Genomic DNA, 9,978 nt, shown 5'->3' on the forward strand with positions numbered 1-9,978 from the left:
TCGAGATATCGATAAAAAAAGCCATAAATTTGGGGAGAAAAAATTGTTTTTCGCTATTTCCTTTTTTCTCGTCAAAGATATTGAAAAATGTCCGAAATGAAATTTCTAGAGCGTGTTCAGACCTACAAATCAATTTTTTATTTTTCATTTTTGACAAAAATGACGGCCTCTAGCGCGCCGCAAAATCGGCCCCAGCGCGCCCGACGCTGCAATAATGTGCGTCTCGCCATGGAGCGCGTCTATACGGCGACCGTTAGAGTTTGGGCATGAGTCAGGTATAAAAGACCCTTTTTTCGTGTCCGTGCCGGAACATCTGCTCCTTATTCGCAGCATTCCAGTCAGGTATCTCGAGTCTTTTGAAGCGAGCGAACGTGTTTGAAAATTTGTGTGAAAATGGGTAATTGTTTCATTTGCAAGAAACCTCTGATTGACGATGTTTATGTGGCTAAAAAGAGAGCTGTTCAGACTCTCTTAGCGGCGAGCGTGAAAAGAGGACGTGTGGAGCATCAAGAGATGTTACAAAATATTGACTCAGTGAGTGTTCATAGTTCGTGCTACAAAAAATATGGAAACCAACGGCTAGCGTCAATTACTTCTCGACGAAGCGAGTTTCCATCGCAAGAACCAGAACCAGAAGAACAACTGCAGGTCATTCCCACTTTTGATTTTGAAAATCGATGTTTATTTTGTGGAGAAATATTTTGCAACGAATCAAAATTGCCAATGCATAGACGAAAAAAATTCATTCCGTGGTAGAAATATCGATGAAAGAAAAAGTTATGGGATACCTGTCTGGACGTGACGATGAATTTGCCACTTCAATCATCGAGCGTATTCATGGTATACCTGATCTCGTCGCAGTAGGAGCTCGATACCATCGAACATGTATTTCTCATGTCTATCATGCTCTACCCCTGAGGAGGGGAATAAGAATGGACGACCTACGGGGGATAAAGTAGACGAGGCAATGGAGGCAATTTACTCTTTCTAAAAGAAAATTCCGACGAATGTCAATTTTATATTAGCGAGTTGTTGAACCAAATAAATAGAGATTTCGTTCCTCACATCGGAACGGTTGAAAAACATTTGCAAGAGAAGTATGGAGACGACATTCTCATAATCGAAAAACAAGGACGTGATTGCGTGGTGTGCTTTCGAAATACCGGTTTCAAAATACTCTCGGATAAATGGTACGGAGAAAAAAAAAAGGATTATCACGAATGTATCGAGGAGGAACTTCAACAGCCAGGACCATCAAAACGACGAAAAACGTGTGAAAAAAATGACCACGAATAATTATTATTTTTGCTGTATAAAAATTATTTGATTAATAAATTTCATGAATTTGATTTATAATTTGGCTGGTTCATTAATTTATTTTGTATACCAATAATTCCCTGAACTACCATTCATCCATTTTTACGTGTGGATACAACCGTGCGAGCGGCTCAATCGAAACCGGGCACAGTCTTACTGACTTTGCGGCGCGCTAGAGGTCGTAATTTCTGTCGGAAATGAAAAATAAAAAAATGAATTTGTAGGTGAATATCTTTGACGAGAAAAAAGGAAATAGCGAAAAACAATTTTTTCTCCCCAAATTTATGGTTTTTTTTATCGATATCTCGATAACGACGATCGATACGTGAAAAATGTATATGACCTTAATTGTAGATCGTGCAGAGAGCAACAAAAAAGTATTTATACAAAATTTCGTATCTCAACGGGGAACCGAGTTATGATCAAAAAACTAAATTTAACTCTTTTTTCAAGATGGCGGAAAACGCAGAAGGTTATTTTGGTCGACAATTTGAACTTAAGCTTTTCTAGCCACCTCCCACGTAATATCCAAAATTTGGCTTTCTCGGTTCATTTTCATTTCTAACCCGATTTTTCCGACGTAATGACTGGACTAGTATTAACGAAGTAGGAGTAAGAAAAGGCGTTAAGGTAGTAATTAAGATTGCGACTAATGCGGCCCATGTGTCTTAATATAGTTTTGTTTGTTTGCCCTTTATTACAATATCCAAGGTGGCGATTAGCGCCATACCGTAGAGGACGATCGCGGGCAGCGGGTCGGGCAAATTTTGTTTTTGGTTTTTGTGATTTAGCGTTTATTATTAAGGCAGCGACCAGTGCACGTAGGCAGTAGAGGTCTTCTAGATCTATTACTTTTTTTTGTCTTTCTTTTTTTTTGTGTTAAACCTAAGTATTTAATTTTGAATCGAGCATAGCGACTTACGAAGTATTATTTCTCTAGCTTTGTAATTGGACTCGTGAAGAGCAACTTTTACAGTATTATTATTTTGGTTTTGTATTATCGCTGGCCGGAAATATATTATTTTAATTTTATTATTGCTTTGTAAAATAACGTGTTGGCGTACGCGTGTCGTAACTCTCTCTACCCAAAAATTACCCCTTCCCTCTCCGCGGTACTGAGCTATCGAGTAAATGCCTGAGGTATAGCGCATTAATGATTTCGAGGCGTGTTGATCACGCCAGGCGCCCAACAAATCTCGCGATATTGTTTTAGGTCCAGGATATCTCGCGGACGCCGATTTATTGTGCACGCGGTGAGTTCTCGGTCATTGTCTCCGAGTGACCGAGGAGCGGAAAAATCCACGTCACAGTACATGCCGGGGATCACTTGAACGAGTGCGAAATTCATCGTGCAGCATAGCCCGCCTTGCGCGCTCGGCTTCCTTATCGGCAGCAATGCTCAAATTACGCGATTATATGCACTTTATATGCACTATCGCTGAGCCCGGCGAGAGGCCGGGTAGTCAGTCTCAATACTGCTTTCCGGCGTTAAGCACGCCTAATTTTGCTTGTACATAAATTTAATATAGCGTTAACGCCCGCACTCACTATTGTTGTGATCAATTATAACGTAATTCTCTGTTTTGAATAAACATATGAATATATATAATCGTTGCGTAATTTTCGCATGGCAGCATTATCAACAATAATGGCGCATATTGCACGTTTTGAATCACGTGTTCAACGTCTTGCTTACACTACTGAAATTGTCACAAGAAATCAACTCGATAACGATTTGAAAGCTATGTCATTTTTTAAACGAAGATCTGCAGATAGTCAAAATGAACGAAATGAGGGATCCGAGTCCAAACGATTCAAGTTTACGCCTTTATCTCCCGGAATCAAATGTTTTCTATGCGGAGAAATGGGCCAAAAAGCATCAACGTGTCGGTCAAGGAAGGAAAATCATAAGAGGGAGAGACAAATTGGTATTCAAAAGGAATTGCGGAAGAAAAATTCTCCAGTTCGATCTTCAGATTCCATCAAGGGTTTCAAATGTCAGAAGATTGGTCATTATGCTTCGTGCTGTCTTGAGAAAGCTGCAAAGGAAGGATTGAAAAACGGTAATGGCAAAGTTATAGAGCGCCGTGTTGACATTTGTGTAATTAACACGCCTGCTGGAGTTTCACAACAAGCCGGTGAGCGATTTTCATTTTACTATGACTCAGGATCTCAATGTTCTCTCATGAAGGAGTAAATTTCTTGCAAAATTCGTGAAAAGAGACCAAATAATGTTGTTACTATGACTGGTATTGGGCAAACAAGCGTTAATAGCACTTTGCAAATTTTTTCGACTGTCAACATTGACGATATTACTATTGAAATACTTTTTCATGTTCTGCTTGATCGATATTTACGTCACGACGTTATGATAGGTGCGAAAATCTTAAGTCAGGGTTTATCTGTACTAATGATAGTTGACACATTGAAGTTAACCAAAACACATGTTGTAAATACGTGTAATGTAACGGTTCATGAGTTCAACCTTGACAGTGTGGACACCGATATTCCTTTGGAATTTAAATCAAAATTAATATCAATTTTATACAAATTCAAGAATCAATTTGTGTATGGTACTCCAAAAGGCCGTGCGGATGTTGAACCCGTAAAAATCCTCTTCAAAGACCCAAATAAAACAGTTTATCGTCGCCCATACAGGTTGAGTGAAGAAGAACGGAAAATTGTTCGTGATAAAATAAATGAACTTTTGAACGCTAAAGTAATTTGTCTCAGCTCTTCTCCTTTCGCAAGTCCTATTCTTCTTGTCAAGAAAAAGGATGGTTCAGACCGAATGTGCATCGATTACAGGGAGTTGAATGACAACACCGTTCCAGAAAGATTTCCGTTGCCCCTAATTTCTGATCAAATTAACAGACTCCATGGATGTTGTTATTTTACGATCCTAGACATGGCCAGTGGATATCATCAGCTGCCGATACATCCTGATTTAATAGGAAAGACAGCATTATTCACCTCAGAAGGACACTTTGAGTATCTCGCTTTACCTTTCGGTCTTCGTAACGCTCCTGCGGCTTTCCAACGTGCAGTGATAACAGCTCTGGGTGAACTTGCTAACACGTATGTGGTAGTCTACATGGATGATATTCTTGTTGTTGAAACACAAGATGTAGAAGAATCTTTAAACCGAGTGGAGAACGTTTAAAGCACACTCACAAAGGCAGGTTTCTCTTTGAACATCAAGAAGTGTTCCTTCATGAAACAAAAGGTGGAATATCTAGGCTATGAAGTAAGTCGAGGTGAAGTTAGACCGAATCCTCGAAAGATCGAGGCCCTGGTAGCTCTGGGGCCCTGGGACCTCCTCCATAGACCGTATCCCAGTTACGGCAGTTCATAGGGTTGGCGTCTTCTTTTCGTCAATTTCTGCCTAAGTTCTCCCAAATTTTGACGCCACTTTTTGCCCTAACAAGTTCTACAAAGAAAAATCTGAATTGAAAACCTGATCACGAGGCTATACGACAGAAAATTATCACTTCTTTGACCAAAAAACCAGTATTAACAATATACAACCCTGAGAGTCCAACTGAGTTACACACGGACGCAAGTTCTATTCGCTGTGAGCCTCGCTCGTGCCGCCACCTAGCGATTTCAAAAGCTAAACAGCCGGCGTGTTAATTTACATTAGAGGCATACTGATAAATATCCAAATCAGCAAAATATTATCAGATAAGTGATATTTCCATTGTAACAGTGAAGTGAAAAGTTGAAAATAATAACGAGTTGAAACTCCAGTAGTATGTAGCAATATAATATTAATAAATACATAATGAAAACCACTACCTTTTACGAATAAAGGTTTTTATTATTCTGCTTGATAGTTTTTGTTTTATTAGAAAAAATTGGTGTCTGTAAATTTACTAAGACGCAGATAACATGAATAATGTTATCGATGCAAAAGAACAAATGTTCTGGAATTTTATACAAAATTTGATATGTTTTAAGTCGTTGCATAATTCTTTCTACATGAATTCGAACTCTTGCGATGTTGTAAGTCAGATCTGTTTCTTCTTTCGAAAATTCTAATTTTTTTTCCAAAAATGGTGGCATAATAAGAAATACTCGTTTACCACTTGCATCAATGATAGATCTGATTTCAGGAAAACCTTTATCTGCTAAAACCACATCACCATCTTCCATTGAATCTACCAAATTCAATTCAATACTTAATTGGGAATCACCTTTTCTACCGCCAGCAACTTTCGATTCGAAACAGATGAACCCAGATGGTGTGATTCCAATCAGTACTTTTGCTGTAAAACCTTTCTTATAATGAGAGTAACAATAAATACGGTCGTCAACACTTGACGGAACATCTATCTTGAATTCAGTGCAGTCTATGATAACCCGAGTATTGGAGTACTGAGGTTCAAAACATTCCGGCATAGTTTTCTGTACGGCAGCTCTACTTGGCCAAAACACTAAATTTGCAGTTGACGAACTCAAATATTGTAAAGTTGAAAAGAATATCTTGGAGATAGTTGACCGATGTAAACCAAAGAAAATTGCTATGGATGAAAATGTCAGTCCAGTTTTTATTTTCACTAAAAAAATTAAAAGCCTCTGTTCTCTTGTTATTGTAGATCTTTCCGATGGGTTTTCAGTTTTAGATAATAAAAAATTAAAGTTCTGTAAGTTCACTCCAGCAATACCTAATAAATCTTCATCGGTCTTAATAGATGGAAAACCACAGAAACTACGCTGTTTCCTATTTTGTTCAACTACAGCCTCGTTAAAACCAACCGACTTATCTACTCTATCTGTTAACGATGTGCCGCATTGTACTTCTTCATCTTTCATTTTTTTCCTATTCACAATAGTTTTGAGAGTGGCAATTTTCGGTATTTCAGTTTGAACTTCAGCATCGCAGTAGTTAGTCATGTAAATATATCTGTTACAAGTGAAAGTTTTTGTTTGTTCGATACCAGCAGAACTTACAAAATCTACTTGACACTCTTGATCACTTTTTAAAATTACTTCGGCACTGCTTATATCCATAGGTTCACGTCCACTATTATTGACAACATTGTTGGAGTCGTCATTAACTTGATTTCCAGTATCACAATTCAGTCCGATGTTATGCTTGTGAAGAGTCTTTCTTCGGTTCATGAGTGGATTGTACCTATAATTAATAGATACATATGTTATTATGTAAATATCGATGTATATATTATTCAATTTTATAATTATTTTTTTACTTCTCATACATTTACCTGCTCAAAACAGCTCTTTCATTTACTTGCTTTGCATGATAAACTGGAGGGAATAGAGTTGGCGCGTAGCTTGGACTCGCAGGATCATCTGATTTTTTCTTGCCAATGAAATGAGCATTATATATTACATGATGAGTTTTTGGAGTCCACTTTGAACCATCAGGACTGTAAAAAACAATAATACTTATGTATTTATATAGTGTTTCATGCAGATAGCATAACAGTTCACCTATTGATATAGTTGGCTTGATTTTAAAAATATAGAACACTAAGGCATCGAAAGTAAAGTTATGTTACTTACTTTTTTCTTTTCACAGCAGCAATCCATTTTTGCCTTTGAACTATTTTATGTGATGCAGTTGGAAACTTGTAAAATATACAATCACTAGTTTTACCGTTATTTTCGCAGTTAACAGCACAACAAGTGTAATTCCACATACCGTCTATTGTTTCTCATACAAAATGCTATCACAACACACGCTGGCTCAACTCACTACTCGCCACCCCGCGCGCTGCGATCGTTTCGCAGCTCCCCTCCAAGCGGCGGCTCACAGCGAATAGGCTATGGGGCAATTCTTATGCAGAAGAAGGAAGGCAAGCTTCGAGCAGTGGCTTATTTCAGCAAACGCACTACGACTGCAGAATCAAAATATCACTCATACGAGTTAGAGACGCTTGCAGTTGTTAATTCGGTGAAACCTTTCAGACATTACCTACATGGCTGTAAATTTACCGTAATAACAGACTGCAGTTCGTTACAAGCGTCACGAAAGAAATTGGATCTCACACCACGAGTTCATAGGTGGTGGGCCTTCTTGCAGGCATTGGATTTTGACATTGTTCATAGAGACGGAAAGTGCATGAGTCATGCTGATTTCTTCTCTAGAAATCCTTTGCCTGAAGCTCCTCGCAAGACCTTCAATAAAGTCGAGCAAAAGGAAGTTTATACCACAGATCTTTCTGGAAATTGGTTGTCTGCTGAGCAGCAGCGGGACTCTGAAATTTCTAAGCTAATAAGTGATTCAAATGAGAACCGAGTGGACAAGGAAATGTGTAAAACCTTGGAGTTCCGATCGGGCATTTTGTATCGAAAGATTCAACGTAATGGAAGATCACCGTGGTTGCCCATTTTACCTCGAGCTCTTAGATAGTCAGTCATCAATACCGCACACGAATCCTTGATGCATCTTGGATGGGAGAAAACTTTAGAAAAGTTGTATGATCTCTATTGGTTTGAAAAAATGTTCAAATCTACCAGAAAATTTGTGGATAATTGCGTCACTTGTGAAATCACTAAATCTCAATCAGGAAAAATTTAAGCAGAATTGCACCCGATTCCAAAGATTGCCATACCATGGCACACAATACATATCGAAGTAACTGGCAAGCTCAGTGGTGAAAACGACAAGAAAGAGTATGTTTTTGTAATGATTGATGTGTTTACAAAATTTGTAATTTTACGTCACGCACTTCGCATTGACACAGTAAGCAGTATCAAAGCCTTGTCATATTGTGTATTTTTGTTTGGAGCTCTTATTAGGGTGATTTCCGATCAAGGACGTTGTTTTACGAGTACAGATTTCTGGGAATTTTGTGAATCTCACAAAAATAACCGACATCTAATAGCAACTGGGAGTTCTCGTGCGAATGAACAAGTTAAACGAGTAATGAGTAAACTCAGAAATACGCTGACAGCTGTCGAAACAAGTAAAGAACGATCATGGCAGGATGCATTATCTGATGTTCAATTAGCTCTGAACTGTACTGTCAATCGAGTCACTAAATCCAGTCCACTTGAACTTTTAATGAGCAAGGTAGCTAGGCCATTAAAATTGATGCTTGCAGATGATACTGAATCGCAAATTGACTTAGACGAGGTCCGAAGTTTGGCTGTAGCAAATATGGACAAAAACGCCGAGTATGACAAAACTAGATTCGATCGGACAAAAGCAAACGTTGACAAATTCGTGATTGGAGATTTTGTATTGCTTCAAAATGAAGAATGCAATCAAACGAAGCTCGACCCTAAGTATAAAGGACCGTTTAAAGTAGTCAACGTGCTTGACGGAGACAGATACGTTCTCACAGCCCTTGATTCGAATAGAAGATACAAATACTCTCATGATCGATTAAGAAAAATGCCCGATACCAGCATTCAAGTTGACATTGAAGATCAAGACTCCTTGCTGGGTGAATCTGATGAAATTTCAAGTGTGTATACAGTCTTAGAATCTTATAATTGACGGTATATAGTACAGGCTTTTCTGATTAGAAGTATCAACAAGAGGTTGAATCTGTAATATTTTATCCAACTCTGGAATACGCGTAATGAAACTGAATTTAAAAGAGTGCGCCGTGGTTAAGGCATGATAAATGAGTACCTGTCACTGGAAGGAAGTGACAGAGGTATTGTGTACCCTGTTACTGGTTAAGAGCGGGAGGTCTCATCACTGGATTAAAGTGATCTGAGTTCTTATGAGAAACTGAGTGTAAGAATGTTTCTCACTTGAATGGCCTGAACTATGTTATTAACTTCAGAATACACAGTTTTCCTATTTGAATTTGAATCGGAAGGCCAGGGTGGCCGAGGCGAATAATTATTGATATTTTTTTTTGTTTTTATTTTCTTTTGCAGATGAATCACACGAGGACGTGTGATAGATCAGAATGGCCGTGTCGGAGTATCACAAATCTTGTTTAACAATTCCATTTAAAATGTATTTAGTCTTTACGAATAAAAGGATATTTCATTTGAAATTAAACTCTCGATGAGTCCACCGTATCAAGCGTCAAGCGTTATTAGCAAGCTATGAGTATAGTTGAATGACGGAATCTTAGCGACAAACAAATGGTTTGTGTATAACAAAGCTTGGACGAAATCGACAGTCACGGGTTAGCTAGCGAGCATACCGGACGTGTTCGGGATCGTCACGCTCAAATATGAATAATCCACGCCAAAATGAACACTTAACATCTTTTCCACCTTTCCGAGGCTTTACGCCGACATATATATATTTGGTTATATTTGTAATGATAGAAAAACTTAAGTACTGAACGCGTCTGCACAGAACGGCTGTTCGCTTACGACTAACTCTCCCTTCATACGCAGCATGGACGCTTGCTACGGCACAAAGCTTTTTTCGGCTATCTCCGTAATCGCTCGAATACTCTCGTTGCGTGCATCAAACTCGAAGACTCATCTCAACACTTCCGCCGTCTGAGTGTTTGATGCTCAGTCCGAGATTGGTGTACAACTCGATAAATCGATTCTTCGGAAGCGCCTTCGTAAATATATCTGTCAACTGAGACTCGGTTGGAACGAACAGAACGTTGATCTCGCTACTCTACTCTCTCACGTATACGATGAAATTTGATATCGATGTGTTTTGTTCTTTTGTGAAATTCAGGGTTGCGAATCAACCGAATCGCGCTT

General features: G+C 38.6%; 1 long non-coding RNA gene across 1 annotated transcript; it reads right to left on the minus strand.

Moving 5' to 3' along the window:
* Positions 1–6,584: 6,584 nt before the first annotated feature.
* On the minus strand, positions 6,585–6,931 carry LOC124216424 (uncharacterized). Its single transcript, XR_006882611.2, has 2 exons — positions 6,847–6,931; positions 6,585–6,643 (listed from the first exon to the last, which is right to left on the minus strand). It is a non-coding gene; the product is annotated as an uncharacterized lncRNA (long non-coding RNA).
* Positions 6,932–9,978: the final 3,047 nt, after the last annotated feature.

Source organism: Neodiprion pinetum, chromosome 4, assembly GCF_021155775.2.
Source record: "Neodiprion pinetum isolate iyNeoPine1 chromosome 4, iyNeoPine1.2, whole genome shotgun sequence".
Lineage (NCBI taxonomy): Eukaryota > Metazoa > Arthropoda > Insecta > Hymenoptera > Diprionidae > Neodiprion > Neodiprion pinetum.